The sequence below is a fragment of the Ascaphus truei genome, chromosome 20 (assembly GCF_040206685.1).
Source record: "Ascaphus truei isolate aAscTru1 chromosome 20, aAscTru1.hap1, whole genome shotgun sequence".
Classification (NCBI taxonomy): domain Eukaryota; kingdom Metazoa; phylum Chordata; class Amphibia; order Anura; family Ascaphidae; genus Ascaphus; species Ascaphus truei.
In genome coordinates, this window is record NC_134502.1 from 21,681,862 (window position 1) to 21,695,734 (window position 13,873).

The 13,873-nt window shown below is 44.6% G+C and overlaps 1 protein-coding gene and 7 non-coding genes across 9 annotated transcripts in view; 4 read left to right on the forward strand and 4 right to left on the reverse strand.

Moving 5' to 3' along the window:
• Nucleotides 1–5,856, reverse strand: part of DSN1 (DSN1 component of MIS12 kinetochore complex) — a 61,241-nt gene extending 55,385 nt beyond the window's left edge. Inside the window, exon 1 of one of the 2 annotated variants that reach the window (XM_075577410.1) lies at nt 5,696–5,856. The gene's annotated coding sequence lies outside the window, so the exon portion shown is untranslated. The remainder of the gene's footprint in view (nt 1–5,695) is intronic. The other variant, XM_075577409.1, reaches the window with a different exon arrangement.
• An 863-nt stretch (nt 5,857–6,719) lies between these two features.
• Nucleotides 6,720–6,792, forward strand: TRNAK-CUU (transfer RNA lysine (anticodon CUU)). Its single transcript has one exon. It is a non-coding gene; the product is annotated as a tRNA-Lys (tRNA).
• An 854-nt stretch (nt 6,793–7,646) lies between these two features.
• On the reverse strand, nt 7,647–7,720 carry TRNAN-GUU (transfer RNA asparagine (anticodon GUU)). The gene has a single exon. It is a non-coding gene; the product is annotated as a tRNA-Asn (tRNA).
• Nucleotides 7,721–8,392: 672 nt separating this feature from the next.
• On the forward strand, nt 8,393–8,533 carry LOC142471569 (U4 spliceosomal RNA). The gene has a single exon (XR_012789528.1). It is a non-coding gene; the product is annotated as a U4 spliceosomal RNA (small nuclear RNA).
• Nucleotides 8,534–9,737: 1,204 nt separating this feature from the next.
• TRNAN-GUU (transfer RNA asparagine (anticodon GUU)) lies at nt 9,738–9,811 on the reverse strand. Its single transcript has one exon. It is a non-coding gene; the product is annotated as a tRNA-Asn (tRNA).
• Nucleotides 9,812–10,483: 672 nt separating this feature from the next.
• Nucleotides 10,484–10,624, forward strand: LOC142471478 (U4 spliceosomal RNA). Its single transcript, XR_012789438.1, has one exon. It is a non-coding gene; the product is annotated as a U4 spliceosomal RNA (small nuclear RNA).
• Nucleotides 10,625–11,820: 1,196 nt separating this feature from the next.
• TRNAN-GUU (transfer RNA asparagine (anticodon GUU)) lies at nt 11,821–11,894 on the reverse strand. Its single transcript has one exon. It is a non-coding gene; the product is annotated as a tRNA-Asn (tRNA).
• A 722-nt stretch (nt 11,895–12,616) lies between these two features.
• LOC142471570 (U4 spliceosomal RNA) lies at nt 12,617–12,757 on the forward strand. The gene has a single exon (XR_012789529.1). It is a non-coding gene; the product is annotated as a U4 spliceosomal RNA (small nuclear RNA).
• Nucleotides 12,758–13,873: the final 1,116 nt, after the last annotated feature.

Sequence of the window (13,873 nt, forward strand, 5' to 3'; positions counted from 1 at the left end):
TAAGGGGTCAGTCCCTCCTAGGGGCAAAGTGTACTAATGACAGTGACATGATTAAGGGGTCAGTCTGTCCTAGGGGCAAAGTGTACTAATGGCAGTGACATGATTAAGGGGTCAGTCTCTCCTAGGGGCAAAGTGTACTAATGGCAGTGACATGATTAAGGGGTCAGTCTCTCCTAGGGGCAAAGTGTACTAATGGCAGTGACATGTTTAAGGGGTCAGACCCTCTTAGGGGCAAAGTGTACTAATGGCAGTGACATGTTTAAAGGGTCAGTCTCTCCTAGGGGCAAAGTGTACTAATGGCAGTGACATGTTTAAGGGGTCAGTCCCTCCTAGGGGCAAAGTGTACTAATGGCAGTGACATGTTTAAGGGGTTAGTCTCTCCTAGGGGCAAAGTGTACTAATGGCAGTGACATGTTTAAGGGGTCAGACCCTCTTAGGGGCAAAGTGTACTAATGGCAGTGACATGTTTAAGGGATCAGTCTCTCCTAGGGGCAAAATGTACTAATGGCAGTGACATGTTTAAGGGGTCAGATCCTCCTAGGGGCAAAGTGTACTAATGGCAGTGACATGTTTAAAGGGTCAGTCCCTCCTAGGGGCAAAGTGTACTAATGGCAGTGACATGTTTAATGCGTCAGTCCCTCCTAGGGGCAAAGTGTACTAATGGCAGTAACATGGTTAAGGGGTCTATCCCTCCTAGGAGCAAAGTGTACTAATGGCAGTGACATGATTTAAGGGGTCAGTCTGTCCTAGGGGCAAAGTGTACTAATGGCAGTGACATGTTTAAGGGGTCAGTCCCTCCTAGGGGCAAAGTGTACTAATGGCAGTGACATGTTTAAGGGGTCAGTCTCTCCTAGGGGCAAGTGTACTAATGGCAGTGACATGATTAAGGGGTCAGTCTCTCCTAGGGGCAAAGTGTACTAATGGCAGTGACATGTTTAAGGGGTCAGTCCCTCCTAGGGGCAAAGTGTACTAATGACAGTGACATGATTAAGGGGTCAGTCTGTCCTAGGGGCAAAGTGTACTAATGGCAGTGACATGATTAAGGGGTCAGTCTCTCCTAGGGGCAAAGTGTACTAATGGCAGTGACATGATTAAGGGGTCAGTCTCTCCTAGGGGCAAAGTGTACTAATGGCAGTGACATGTTTAAGGGGTCAGACCCTCTTAGGGGCAAAGTGTACTAATGGCAGTGACATGTTTAAAGGGTCAGTCTCTCCTAGGGGCAAAGTGTACTAATGGCAGTGACATGTTTACGGGGTCAGTCCCTCCTAGGGGCAAAGTGTACTAATGGCAGTGACATGTTTAAGGGGTTAGTCTCTCCTAGGGGCAAAGTGTACTAATGGCAGTGACATGTTTAAGGGGTCAGACCCTCTTAGGGGCAAAGTGTACTAATGGCAGTGACATGTTTAAGGGATCAGTCTCTCCTAGGGGCAAAATGTACTAATGGCAGTGACATGTTTAAGGGGTCAGACCCTCTTAGGGGCAAAGTGTACTAATGGCAGTGACATGATTAAGGGGTCAGTCTCTCCTAGGGGCAAAGTGTACTAATGGCAGTGACATGTTTAAGGGGTCAGTCCCTCCTAGGGGCAAAGTGTACTAATGGCAGTGACATGTTTAAGGGGTTAGTCTCTCCTAGGGGCAAAGTGTACTAATGGCAGTGACATGTTTAAGGGGTCAGACCCTCTTAGGGGCAAAGTGTACTAATGGCAGTGACATGTTTAAGGGATCAGTCTCTCCTAGGGGCAAAGTGTACTAATGGCAGTGACATGTTTAAGGGGTCAGACCCTCTTAGGGGCAAAGTGTACTAATGGCAGTGACATGTTTAAGGGGTCAGTGTCTCCTAGGGGCAAAGTGTACTAATGGCAGTGACATGTTTAAGGGGTCAGTCTCTCCTAGGGGCAAAGTGTACTAATGGCAGTGACATGTTTAAGGGGTCAGACCCTCTTAGGGGCAAAGTGTACTAATGGCAGTGACATGACTAAGGGGTCAGTCTCTCCTAGGGGCAAAGTGTACTAATGGCAGTGACATGTTTAAGGGGTCAGTCCCTCCTAGGGGCAAAGTGTACTACTGGCAGTGACATGTTTAAGGGGTCAGTCCCTCCTAGGGGCAAAGTGTACTAATGGCAGTGACATGTTTAAAGGGTCAGTCCCTCCTAGGGGCAAAGTGTACTAATGGCAGTGACATGTTTAATGCGTCAGTCCCTCCTAGGGGCAAAGTGTACTAATGGCAGTAACATGGTTAAGGGGTCTATCCCTCCTAGGAGCAAAGTGTACTAATGGCAGTGACATGATTTAAGGGGTCAGTCTGTCCTAGGGGCAAAGTGTACTAATGGCAGTGACATGTTTAAGGGGTCAGTCCCTCCTAGGGGCAAAGTGTACTAATGGCAGTGACATGTTTAAGGGGTCAGTCTCTCCTAGGGGCAAGTGTACTAATGGCAGTGACATGATTAAGGGGTCAGTCTCTCCTAGGGGCAAAGTGTACTAATGGCAGTGACATGTTTAAGGGGTCAGTCCCTCCTAGGGGCAAAGTGTACTAATGACAGTGACATGATTAAGGGGTCAGTCTGTCCTAGGGGCAAAGTGTACTAATGGCAGTGACATGATTAAGGGGTCAGTCTCTCCTAGGGGCAAAGTGTACTAATGGCAGTGACATGATTAAGGGGTCAGTCTCTCCTAGGGGCAAAGTGTACTAATGGCAGTGACATGTTTAAGGGGTCAGACCCTCTTAGGGGCAAAGTGTACTAATGGCAGTGACATGTTTAAAGGGTCAGTCTCTCCTAGGGGCAAAGTGTACTAATGGCAGTGACATGTTTAAGGGGTCAGTCCCTCCTAGGGGCAAAGTGTACTAATGGCAGTGACATGTTTAAGGGGTTAGTCTCTCCTAGGGGCAAAGTGTACTAATGGCAGTGACATGTTTAAGGGGTCAGACCCTCTTAGGGGCAAAGTGTACTAATGGCAGTGACATGTTTAAGGGATCAGTCTCTCCTAGGGGCAAAATGTACTAATGGCAGTGACATGTTTAAGGGGTCAGACCCTCTTAGGGGCAAAGTGTACTAATGGCAGTGACATGATTAAGGGGTCAGTCTCTCCTAGGGGCAAAGTGTACTAATGGCAGTGACATGTTTAAGGGGTCAGTCCCTCCTAGGGGCAAAGTGTACTAATGGCAGTGACATGTTTAAGGGGTTAGTCTCTCCTAGGGGCAAAGTGTACTAATGGCAGTGACATGTTTAAGGGGTCAGACCCTCTTAGGGGCAAAGTGTACTAATGGCAGTGACATGTTTAAGGGATCAGTCTCTCCTAGGGGCAAAGTGTACTAATGGCAGTGACATGTTTAAGGGGTCAGACCCTCTTAGGGGCAAAGTGTACTAATGGCAGTGACATGTTTAAGGGGTCAGTGTCTCCTAGGGGCAAAGTGTACTAATGGCAGTGACATGTTTAAGGGGTCAGTCTCTCCTAGGGGCAAAGTGTACTAATGGCAGTGACATGTTTAAGGGGTCAGACCCTCTTAGGGGCAAAGTGTACTAATGGCAGTGACATGACTAAGGGGTCAGTCTCTCCTAGGGGCAAAGTGTACTAATGGCAGTGACATGTTTAAGGGGTCAGACCCTCTTAGGGGCAAAGTGTACTAATGGCAGTGACATGTTTAAGGGGTCAGACCCTCTTAGGGGCAAAAGTGTACTAATGGCAGTGACATGTTTAAGGGATCAGTCTCTCCTAGGGGCAAAGTGTACTAATGGCAGTGACATGTTTAAGGGGTCAGACCCTCTTAGGGGCAAAGTGTACTAATGGCAGTGACATGTTTAAGGGGTCAGTCTCTCCTAGGGGCAAAGTGTACTAATGGCAGTGACATGTTTAAGGGGTCAGTCTCTCCTAGGGGCAAAGTGTACTAATGGCAGTGACATGTTTAAGGGGTCAGACCCTCTTAGGGGCAAAGTGTACTAATGGCAGTGACATGGTTAAGGGGTCAGTCTCTCCTAGGGGCAAAGTGTACTAATGGCAGTGACATGTTTAAGGGGTCAGTCCCTCCTAGGGGCAAAGTGTACTAATGGCAGTGACATGTTTAAGGGGTTAGTCTCTCCTAGGGGCAAAGTGTACTAATGGCAGTGACATGTTTAAGGGGTCAGTCCCTCCTAGGAGCAAAGTGTACTAATGGCAGTGACATGTTTAAGGGATCAGTCTCTCCTAGGGGCAAAGTGTACTAATGGCAGTGACATGTTTAAGGGGTCAGTCCCTCCTAGGGGCAAAGTGTACTAATGGCAGTGACATGATTAAGGGGTCAGTCCCTCCACAAAAAAAAAATCTAACTTCCCAGAACGCTCAACTACCTGCAATGCCTCCCCCCCCCGCGCAAATACAGGACACCCGGTGCCCATGCTTTGAGCGCTCTCCAATCATGAGTGAGCTCAGCGCCAGCGGGGACTCAGGCTGCGAACACGGTGCCTCCAGCCGCGCTCCTCCGCGCTGATGCTCAGGCCCGCCTGCTCAAGCAGGAGCTTTTTGGTGTCCTGGCAGGCGAGGAAGCGAACGCGCTTGAGAGGCGGGTGGGAGGTGGGACGGGAGGCGGGGCTAGCGTGCCGCAGACGTCGCGTCACGCCGCCAACGTCATGGCGTAAGAGAGAGCAGAGTGCCCAAGCTAGCTGCCATTGTCTGTTTGCCCGTCCCTCCGCTGCCCATATTAAATTTTCCTGTATCCTGATCTTCAGTACGCCTCCGCACGCGCCTCCTAAAGCCACCCCCGATACATCCTGCAGGGGGCAAGTGCGCAGCCTCAGCGGCGTCTTTATAACCATGGCTTAAGCCCAAGGCTGCGTCCATAGAACGTGGAGCAGCGCTGAGCCGCGCGGACGCTGATGCTCACCTGATCAAGCATGAGCGATTTCATGCCCATGCAGGCGAGCCAGAGTCCGCGATCGGGAGGCGGGGGGAGGCAGAGGGAGGCGGGGCAGTGACGTCGCTGGGCCAATCGCCCGTGACGCACCGATGTCAACGTCACGGCGCCGTGACGTTGACGCTGCTCCGCGCTGATTGGATGTTTTCAGCCGACAGCGCGCTGAAAAACAGCTTTGGCTGTCGGCTGAAAAATCCAGCGCCTCAGCACGCCTGCGGACGCTCGCGTGAGCCCCCTCTAAAGACATCCTCATTGACGATGCCGGGGCTCAGCGCGGAGCGTCCGCACGGCTCAGCGCGGCCTGTCCTTGTATGGACGTGGCCCGACAGTGACTACCAGATTTCTGGCGCGGAGGCGTCCGCACGCTGAGCGAGCAGACCGCCTTAAGGCAGTGTCCGCGTCCATGCGGCGTGTGGAGGCAGGAGGGGGCGCGCCATACGCGAGAGATCAGTTAAAACTGATTTCTAGCGCGACAGGGCCGGTCACGTGAGCGGTTCGTCCAATGAGGGCGAACCAGCTCCGTGACGTCACCAGGAACGCCCCTTCCCCCCCCACAGCCCGAGCACTATGGCCAGGGAAAGCGCTCGCTTTCCCTCAGCGCGTCTCCGCACGGACCACAGCACTATGTCCGCAGCCTAAGCGCCAACGACAGCAACAATGCATTTGCTTGGACGCGACGATCGCTGTCCCCGGCACTATAACCACAGCCTTACCCCCCCCCCCCCCCACTATTGCAGTTGGGTGGGGGGGGCGGAATTGACAAAAACTGTTAGGTGACATCATCATGACACCACCATTATTATATCATAACCTGTGTTGGCTGCGGCTAAATGCTCCAAGGAGTGACGTCACACGTGGTTCCTTGCTGCAGTCCTCAGTCCAGGTTTCAAACCGGCGTTCCCCGCCTATCGCGCCACTCAACAGGGCGGGCGGGGGCGGGGGCGGGGGCGGGGGCGCGCGCCGGGGAGGGGGATCACGGGAGATGTAGTCCACTCGGCGCCGGAAAGACTGCGCATGTTGGCTGCGCGTGAGCAGCGGGCTGGTTGGCCTTCGGGAGGGACTGGCATACACGTCACAGTGGGCGAATCCTTCGGCGGCCATGATTGATTAGGGAAGACCATAAGAACTAAGGGCGGAAGACAGGGGGCACCATGCAATGTGCGGAGACAGCCTGATAATGAGTGAGGCTCTAATGTGTGTGTAATGAGTGAGATTGCTTTCTAATGAGGGGGGATAGTCAGGTAATGACTGAGCCTGACTTTTATTTAGTGAGAGGAAAAAGCTAAAGGCATGGACTCACTGCTGTAATAAGTGTAATAAAAATAAATAAATATTATTTCTATTATATGAGGAAGTTAATATTGAAAACTGATAATCAGCACAACACCATCGTGTCTGTCTGGTCATCCATTGTCAACAACCTTTAATATGTCTTATTTGCATGGTGATCTGCCAAATGGGGTGAAGCCACAGCGTGCTGATAATGCTGATGTAGTTAAGGAAGGGTAATGTGAAACAAATATTAGTTACAAAGACAGAAAGATATCATGCATGAAATAGCCCGTAATATTCGTTACTAAGGCTGCGCTTATAGTGCAAAACAAATGTATTGAAGCCGTCGCGTGTGCTGATAGTAGGAGCGGAGCGACAGATTGGTCGCAATCGCTGGAAATCATTTCAATTAGATTTTTCCAGCGACCGCAACGTGACGTCAGCGTTACCGTCGGCGGCACTATGAGCGCAGCCAAAGACGGAAAGATATCCTGCATGAAATAGCCCTTCCCCATACGATGACTGTAGATTGGTTCTGTTTGTGCAGTATTTGCACTTCAGCAGCCCGGCTAGCTCAGTCGGTAGAGCATGAGACTCTTAATCTCAGGGTCGTGGGTTCGAGCCCCACGTTGGGCGCTTGTTTTTTCTATTTCATAATATATGTTTCTTTACCAGTGATAATAATATATGGTATTTACTATTTTTTAATGTTTCAAACACTGCGCAGGTTTCATACTATTCAACCCACAATTGAGAACATAGCAGGGTTATTTTTTTTAGTTGCAGAGCTAAAGCTATGTGCATGCAGATTCAATAAAAAACGACGTGTTGGGGGCATCTCAAAGGGTCTTTGTTGTTACTTCACAGTGTGATTACCATTACTGTCTGCTTGTTAGAGCTGCATCAAATAGAAATCCCTATAGGAGTACATTACAACAAATGTTATAGGTTTTCTCCGAGAGAGGTCACTGGTGTAGGAGAGGAGATATCATGTATTTGCATGCAGATACTGTTAACGCATCTTTCTATCTTTAATTTGACATATCTAGCACATGTGAGGCAATCTTAGGTTTGAAATAATTGGACGCTCTCAATGACCACACTCGACCTATTGTCCCAAGATGTTAGCAATCACATCTTGGTTTGTAGATCATCCTGTGCTCTCCACTAGGATTCATCTATCACCAAATATTTGTCTTTCCACCACAACAGAAGCAGTATTCATATAGTTCTTGTTCTGACATGACGTTTCTCAAGCAACTTCACTTAATAGATAGCAACATTGATGAATAGAAAAAGAAGTCTTTGGTTGCGTGCATGAAACGACAATTAGTCAGCAGACATTCTATTTCCAAATATCTTATTAAATGTCTTGAAGGAGATAAGTGGGTATAATATAATCAGGGATGTGAATGTTTTCAGCTTTTTCCAGGCTACTTGATTCCATGGGCAGAACAAGTGAAGAAAAGAGATGTGAGGTGGAAAACAGACGTCCCTGGGTGGGCTTGAACCACCAACCTTTCGGTTAACAGCCGAACGCGCTAACCAATTGCGCCACAGAGACCTTGGGCATTTTGTTGAAAGTGGTGATAATAATGTTCCCAATTCACTAACATTCACTAACATTCACTAACATTCACTAACCATGTTGATGATATATTTCCCTACCAAACCTACAATGAATGAGTCCCTACTATCGGCATGAAGAGTGTGTATATCTCATATGATCTCGTTTGTGTTTAGAGGGGGTTACCCACCCGGTCCTGAAGATTGACATATATCAAAGCAAGTACATGCCATATCCCTGAGCCACTGAAGTTGGTCATTTGATCTGTACGGATTTTATTTTTGAAGTCTAAATGTATGACTTTCACATTTGACATGAATATCACTGCGAGAAAACTTTTCTTTTTCATATGAAATCATCTTTTCGAGTAACTTCCACTATGTTTGAAATAGCAATATTCAACAAAAATGGTTATTTCACAGTCAGGTCACTGGTGAGAGAGGAGATATCATGTATTTGGTCCCAAATACACCTCTGGCTGAAGCGTTTGCATGCAGATACACTGCAGTGGTTGTTTGTGGAACTGCAAGAGAGTCTTTCTAGTTGACAGTTGAATTAGCATATTAACTCCCACAATCCCTAGCACTGAACTCATTTCTGCATTATGGCTAGCCACCAGTGTAATGAGGGCTTCATGTGAGCTGGTGGTTACTAAACCAGTAGAAAGTTAACTTTGTGCAGTGGCAGTATCATAGCCAATGAGGTTTATCCGAGGCGTGATTATTGCTAGTTGAAAACTTTTCCCAATACCCCGCTGTGATGACTTGCAATATAGTCAGCATTAGCAATTTTTGACAGTCTCACGAGAGACTGATCTTTGAGTCTAAATATAGATTATGCCATTGTTTAGGAAATGATGTCAAGCTGGAACCAAGCAAGCTGATAACCTACCCCCTAAAATGCAAAGTAACACTAACAACATCATTAAATGCCCTTATGGAGTATGCAGCAAGGAAAACAATTGGCCTAACATTTATGGGAGACTGGACGGATGACCGCGCTCCTCCTCCCTTTACAAGTGGAATGCTGCTGGTAAAACTATTGGCCTAACGTGTCTTTATATATATATATATATATAGATAGATAGATAGATAGATATGGAAAACAAGAGAACAAATCCTGCTCTCCTACCAATTGGGCCTCAAATATACTCGTGTCATGTTTACATTTATTTACAAGCCAAGTCTGTGTGACAAAGGAGACATTTGGTTGCATTTTTTGATCAAAACATGATTCAAGCCTGCCCACCTCATCAAGGTCTTGAGCAAAAACCTAAACCGGAATATATGTCATTTCTTAATGTCCTATGGACTAAACTCTGTGAGATATGTGAAAATGCCCTGGCATGAAAATGAAAAATATAGGAGGAGCCCCTGGAATAAGTATGCGTTGTCAAATAATTCAAGAATAATTGTTATGGCACAGTCAGGCTTTCAGGTCAAACCAATTAAACACATGCCTAATTATGAAACTAGTGTCATATATAAGGATATGTTAGAGTACTGAGTGTTATCACATGATTGCAGGTATTAACTGTTAACGCATCTTTCTATCTTTAATTTGACATATCTAGCACATGTGAGGCAATCTTAGGTTTGAAATAATTGGACGCTCTCAATGACCACACTCGACCTATTGTCCCAAGATGTTAGCAATCACATCTTGGTTTGCAGATCATCCTGTGCTCTTCACTAGGATTCATCTATCACCAAATATTTGTCTTTCCACCACAACAGAAGCAGTATTCATATAGTTCTTGTTCTGACATGACGTTTCTCAAGCAACTTCACTTCATAGATAGCAACATTGATGAATAGAAAAAGAAGTCTTTGGTTGCGTGCATGAAACGACAATTAGTCAGCAGACATTCTATTTCCAAATATCTTATTAAATGTCTTGAAGGAGATAAGTGGGTATAATATAAACAGGGATGTGAATGTTTTCAGCTTTTTCCAGGCTACTTGATTCCATGGGCAGAACAAGTGAAGAAAAGAGATGTCAGGTGGAAAACAGACGTCCCTGGGTGGGCTTGAACCACCAACCTTTCGGTTAACAGCCGAACGCGCTAACCAATTGCGCCACAGAGACCTTGGGCATTTTGTTGAAAGTAGTGATAATAATGTTCCCAATTCACTAACATTCACTAACATTCACTAACATTCACTAACCATGTTGATGATATATTTCCCTACCAAACCTACAATGAATGAGTCCCTACTATCGGTATGAAGAGTGTGTATATCTCATATGATCTCGTTTGTGTTTAGAGGGGGTTACCCACCCGGTCCTGAAGATTGACATATATCAAAGCAAGTACATGCCATATCCCTGAGCCACTGAAGTTGGTCATTTGATGTATACGGATTTTATTTTTGAAGTCTAAATGTATGACTTTCACATTTGACATGAATATCACTGCAATCAAACTTTTCTTTTTCATATGAAATCATCTTTTCGAGTAACTTCCACTATGTTTGAAATAGCAATATTCAACAAAAATGGTTATTTCACAGTCAGGTCACTGGTGAGAGAGGAGATATCATTTATTTGGTCCCAAATACACCTCTGGCTGAAGCGTTTGCATGCAGATACACTGCAGTGGTTGTTTGTGGAACTGCAAGAGAGTCTTTCTAGTTGACAGTTGAATTAGCATATTAACTCCCACAATCCATAGCACTGAACTCATTCCTGCATTATGGCTAGCCACCAGTGTAATGAGGGCTTCATGTGAGCTGGTGGTTACTAAACCAGTAGAAAGTTAACTTTGCGCAGTGGCAGTATCATAGCCAATGAGGTTTAGCCGAGGCGTGATTATTGCTAGTTGAAAACTTTTCCCAATACCCCGCTGTGATGATTTGCAATATAGTCAGCATTAGCAATTTTTGACAGTCTCACGAGAGACTGATCTTTGAGTCTAAATATAGATTGTGCCATTGTTTAGGAAATGATGTCAAGCTGGAACCAAGTAAGCTGATAACCTACCCTCTAAAATGCAAAGTAACACTAACAACATCATTAAATGCCCTTATGGAGTATGCAGCAAGGAAAACAATTGGCCTAACATTTATGGGAGACTGGACGGATGACCGTGCTCCTCCTCCCTTTACAAGTGGACTGCTGCTGGTAAAACTATTGGCCTAACGTGTCTTTATATATATATATATATATATATATATAGATATGGAAAACAAGAGAACAAATCCTGCTCTCCTACCAATTGGGCCTCAAATATACTCGTGTCATGTTTACATTTATTTACAAGCCAAGTCTGTGTGACAAAGGAGACATTTGGTTGCATCTTTTGATCAAAACATGATTCATGCCTGCCCACCTCATCAAGGTCTTGAGCAAGAACCTAAACCGGAATATATGTCATTTCTTAATGTCCTGTGGACTAAACTCTGTGAGATATGTGAAAATGCCCTGGCATAAAAATGAAAAATATAGGAGGAGCCCCTGGAATAAGTATGCATTGTCAAATAATTCAAGAATAATTGTTATGGCACAGTCAGGCTTTCAGGTCAAACCAATTAAACATATGCCTAATTATAAAACTAGTGTCATATATAAGGATATGTTAGAGTACTGAGTGTTATCACATGATTGCAGGTATTAACTGTTAACGCATCTTTCTATCTTTAATTTGGCATATCTAGCACATGTGAGGCAATCTTAGGTTTGAAATAATTGGACGCTCTCAATGACCACACTCGACCTATTGTCCCAAGATGTTAGCAATCACATCTTGGTTTGCAGATCATCCTGTGCTCTTCACTAGGATTCATCTATCACCAAATATTTGTCTTTCCACCACAACAGAAGCAGTATTCATATAGTTCTTGTTCTGACATGACGTTTCTCAAGCAACTTCACTTCATAGATAGCAACATTGATGAATAGAAAAAGAAGTCTTTGGTTGCGTGCATGAAACGACAATTAGTCAGCAGACATTCTATTTTCAAATATCTTATTAAATGTCTTGTAGGAGATAAGTGGGTATAATATAATCAGGGATGTGAATGTTTTCAGCTTTTTCCATGCTACTTGATCCCATGGGCAGAACAAGTGAAGAAAAGAGATGTGAGGTGGAAAACAGACGTCCCTGGGTGGGCTTGAACCACCAACCTTTCGGTTAACAGCCGAACGCGCTAACCAATTGCGCCACAGAGACCTTGGGCATTGTGTTGAAAATGTTGATAATAATGTTCCAAATTCACTAACATTCACTAACATTCACTAACATTCACTAACATTCACTAACATTCACTAACATTCACTAACATTCACTAACATTCACTAACCATGTTGATGATATATTTCCCTACCAAACCTACAATGAATGAGTCCCTACTATCGGCATGAAGAGTGTGTATATCTCATATGATCTCGTTTGTGTTTAGAGGGGGTTACCCACCCGGTCCTGAAGATTGACATATATAAAAGCAAGTACATGCCATATCCCTGAGCCACTGAAGTTGGTCATTTGATCTGTACGGATTTTATTTTTGAAGTCTAAATGTATGACTTTCACATTTGACATGAATATCACTGCGAGAAAACTTTTCTTTTTCATATGAAATCATCTTTTCGAGTAACTTCCACTATGTTTGAAATAGCAATATTCAACAAAAATGGTTATTTCACAGTCAGGTCACTGGTGAGAGAGGAGATATCATGTATTTGGTCCCAAATACACCTCTGGCTGAAGCGTTTGCATGCAGATACACTGCAGTGGTAGTTTGTGGAACTGCAAGAGAGTCTTTCTAGTTGACAGTTGAATTAGCATATTAACTCCCACAATCCATAGCACTGAACTCATTTCTGCATTATGGCTAGCCACCAGTGTAATGAGGGCTTCATGTGAGCTGGTGGTTACTAAACCAGTAGAAAGTTAACTTTGCGCAGTGGCAGTATCATAGCCAATGAGGTTTAGCCGAGGCGTGATTATTGCTAGTTGAAAACTTTTCCCAATACCCCGCTGTGATGACTTGCAATATAGTCAGCATTAGCAATTTTTGACAGTCTCACGAGAGACTGATCTTTGAGTCTAAATATAGATTATGCCATTGTTTAGGAAATGATGTCAAGCTGGAACCAAGCAAGCTGATAACCTACCCCCTAAAATGCAAAGTAACACTAACAACATCATTAAATGCCCTTATGGAGTATGCAGCAAGGAAAACAATTGGCCTAACATTTATGGGAGACTGGACGGATGACCGCGCTCCTCCTCCCTTTACAAGTGGAATGCTGCTGGTAAAACTATTGGCCTAACGTGTGTTTATATATATATATATATAGATAGATAGATATGGAAAACAAGAGAACAAATCCTGCTCTCCTACCAATTGGGCCTCAAATATACTCGTGTCATGTTTACATTTATTTACAAGCCAAGTCTGTGTGACAAAGGAGACATTTGGTTGCATTTTTTGATCAAAACATGATTCAAGCCTGCCCACCTCATCAAGGTCTTGAGCAAAAACCTAAACCGGAATATATGTCATTTCTTAATGTCCTATGGACTAAACTCTGTGAGATATGTGAAAATGCCCTGGCATGAAAATGAAAAATATAGGAGGAGCCCCTGGAATAAGTATGCGTTGTCAAATAATTCAAGAATAATTGTTATGGCACAGTCAGGCTTTCAGGTCAAACCAATGCCTAATTATGAAACTAGTGTCATATATAAGGATATGTTAGAGTACTGAGTGTTATCACATGATTGCAGGTATTAACTGTTAACGCATCTTTCTATCTTTAATTTGACATATCTAGCACATGTGAGGCAATCTTAGGTTTGAAATAATTGGACGCTCTCAATGACCACACTCGACCTATTGTCCCAAGATGTTAGCAATCACATCTTGGTTTGCAGATCATCCTGTGCTCTTCACTAGGATTCATCTATCACCAAATATTTGTCTTTCCACCACAACAGAAGCAGTATTCATATAGTTCTTGTTCTGACATGACGTTTCTCAAGCAACTTCACTTCATAGATAGCAACATTGATGAATAGAAAAAGAAGTCTTTGGTTGCGTGCATGAAACGACAATTAGTCAGCAGACATTCTATTTCCAAATATCTTATTAAATGTCTTGAAGGAGATAAGTGGGTATAATATAAACAGGGATGTGAATGTTTTCA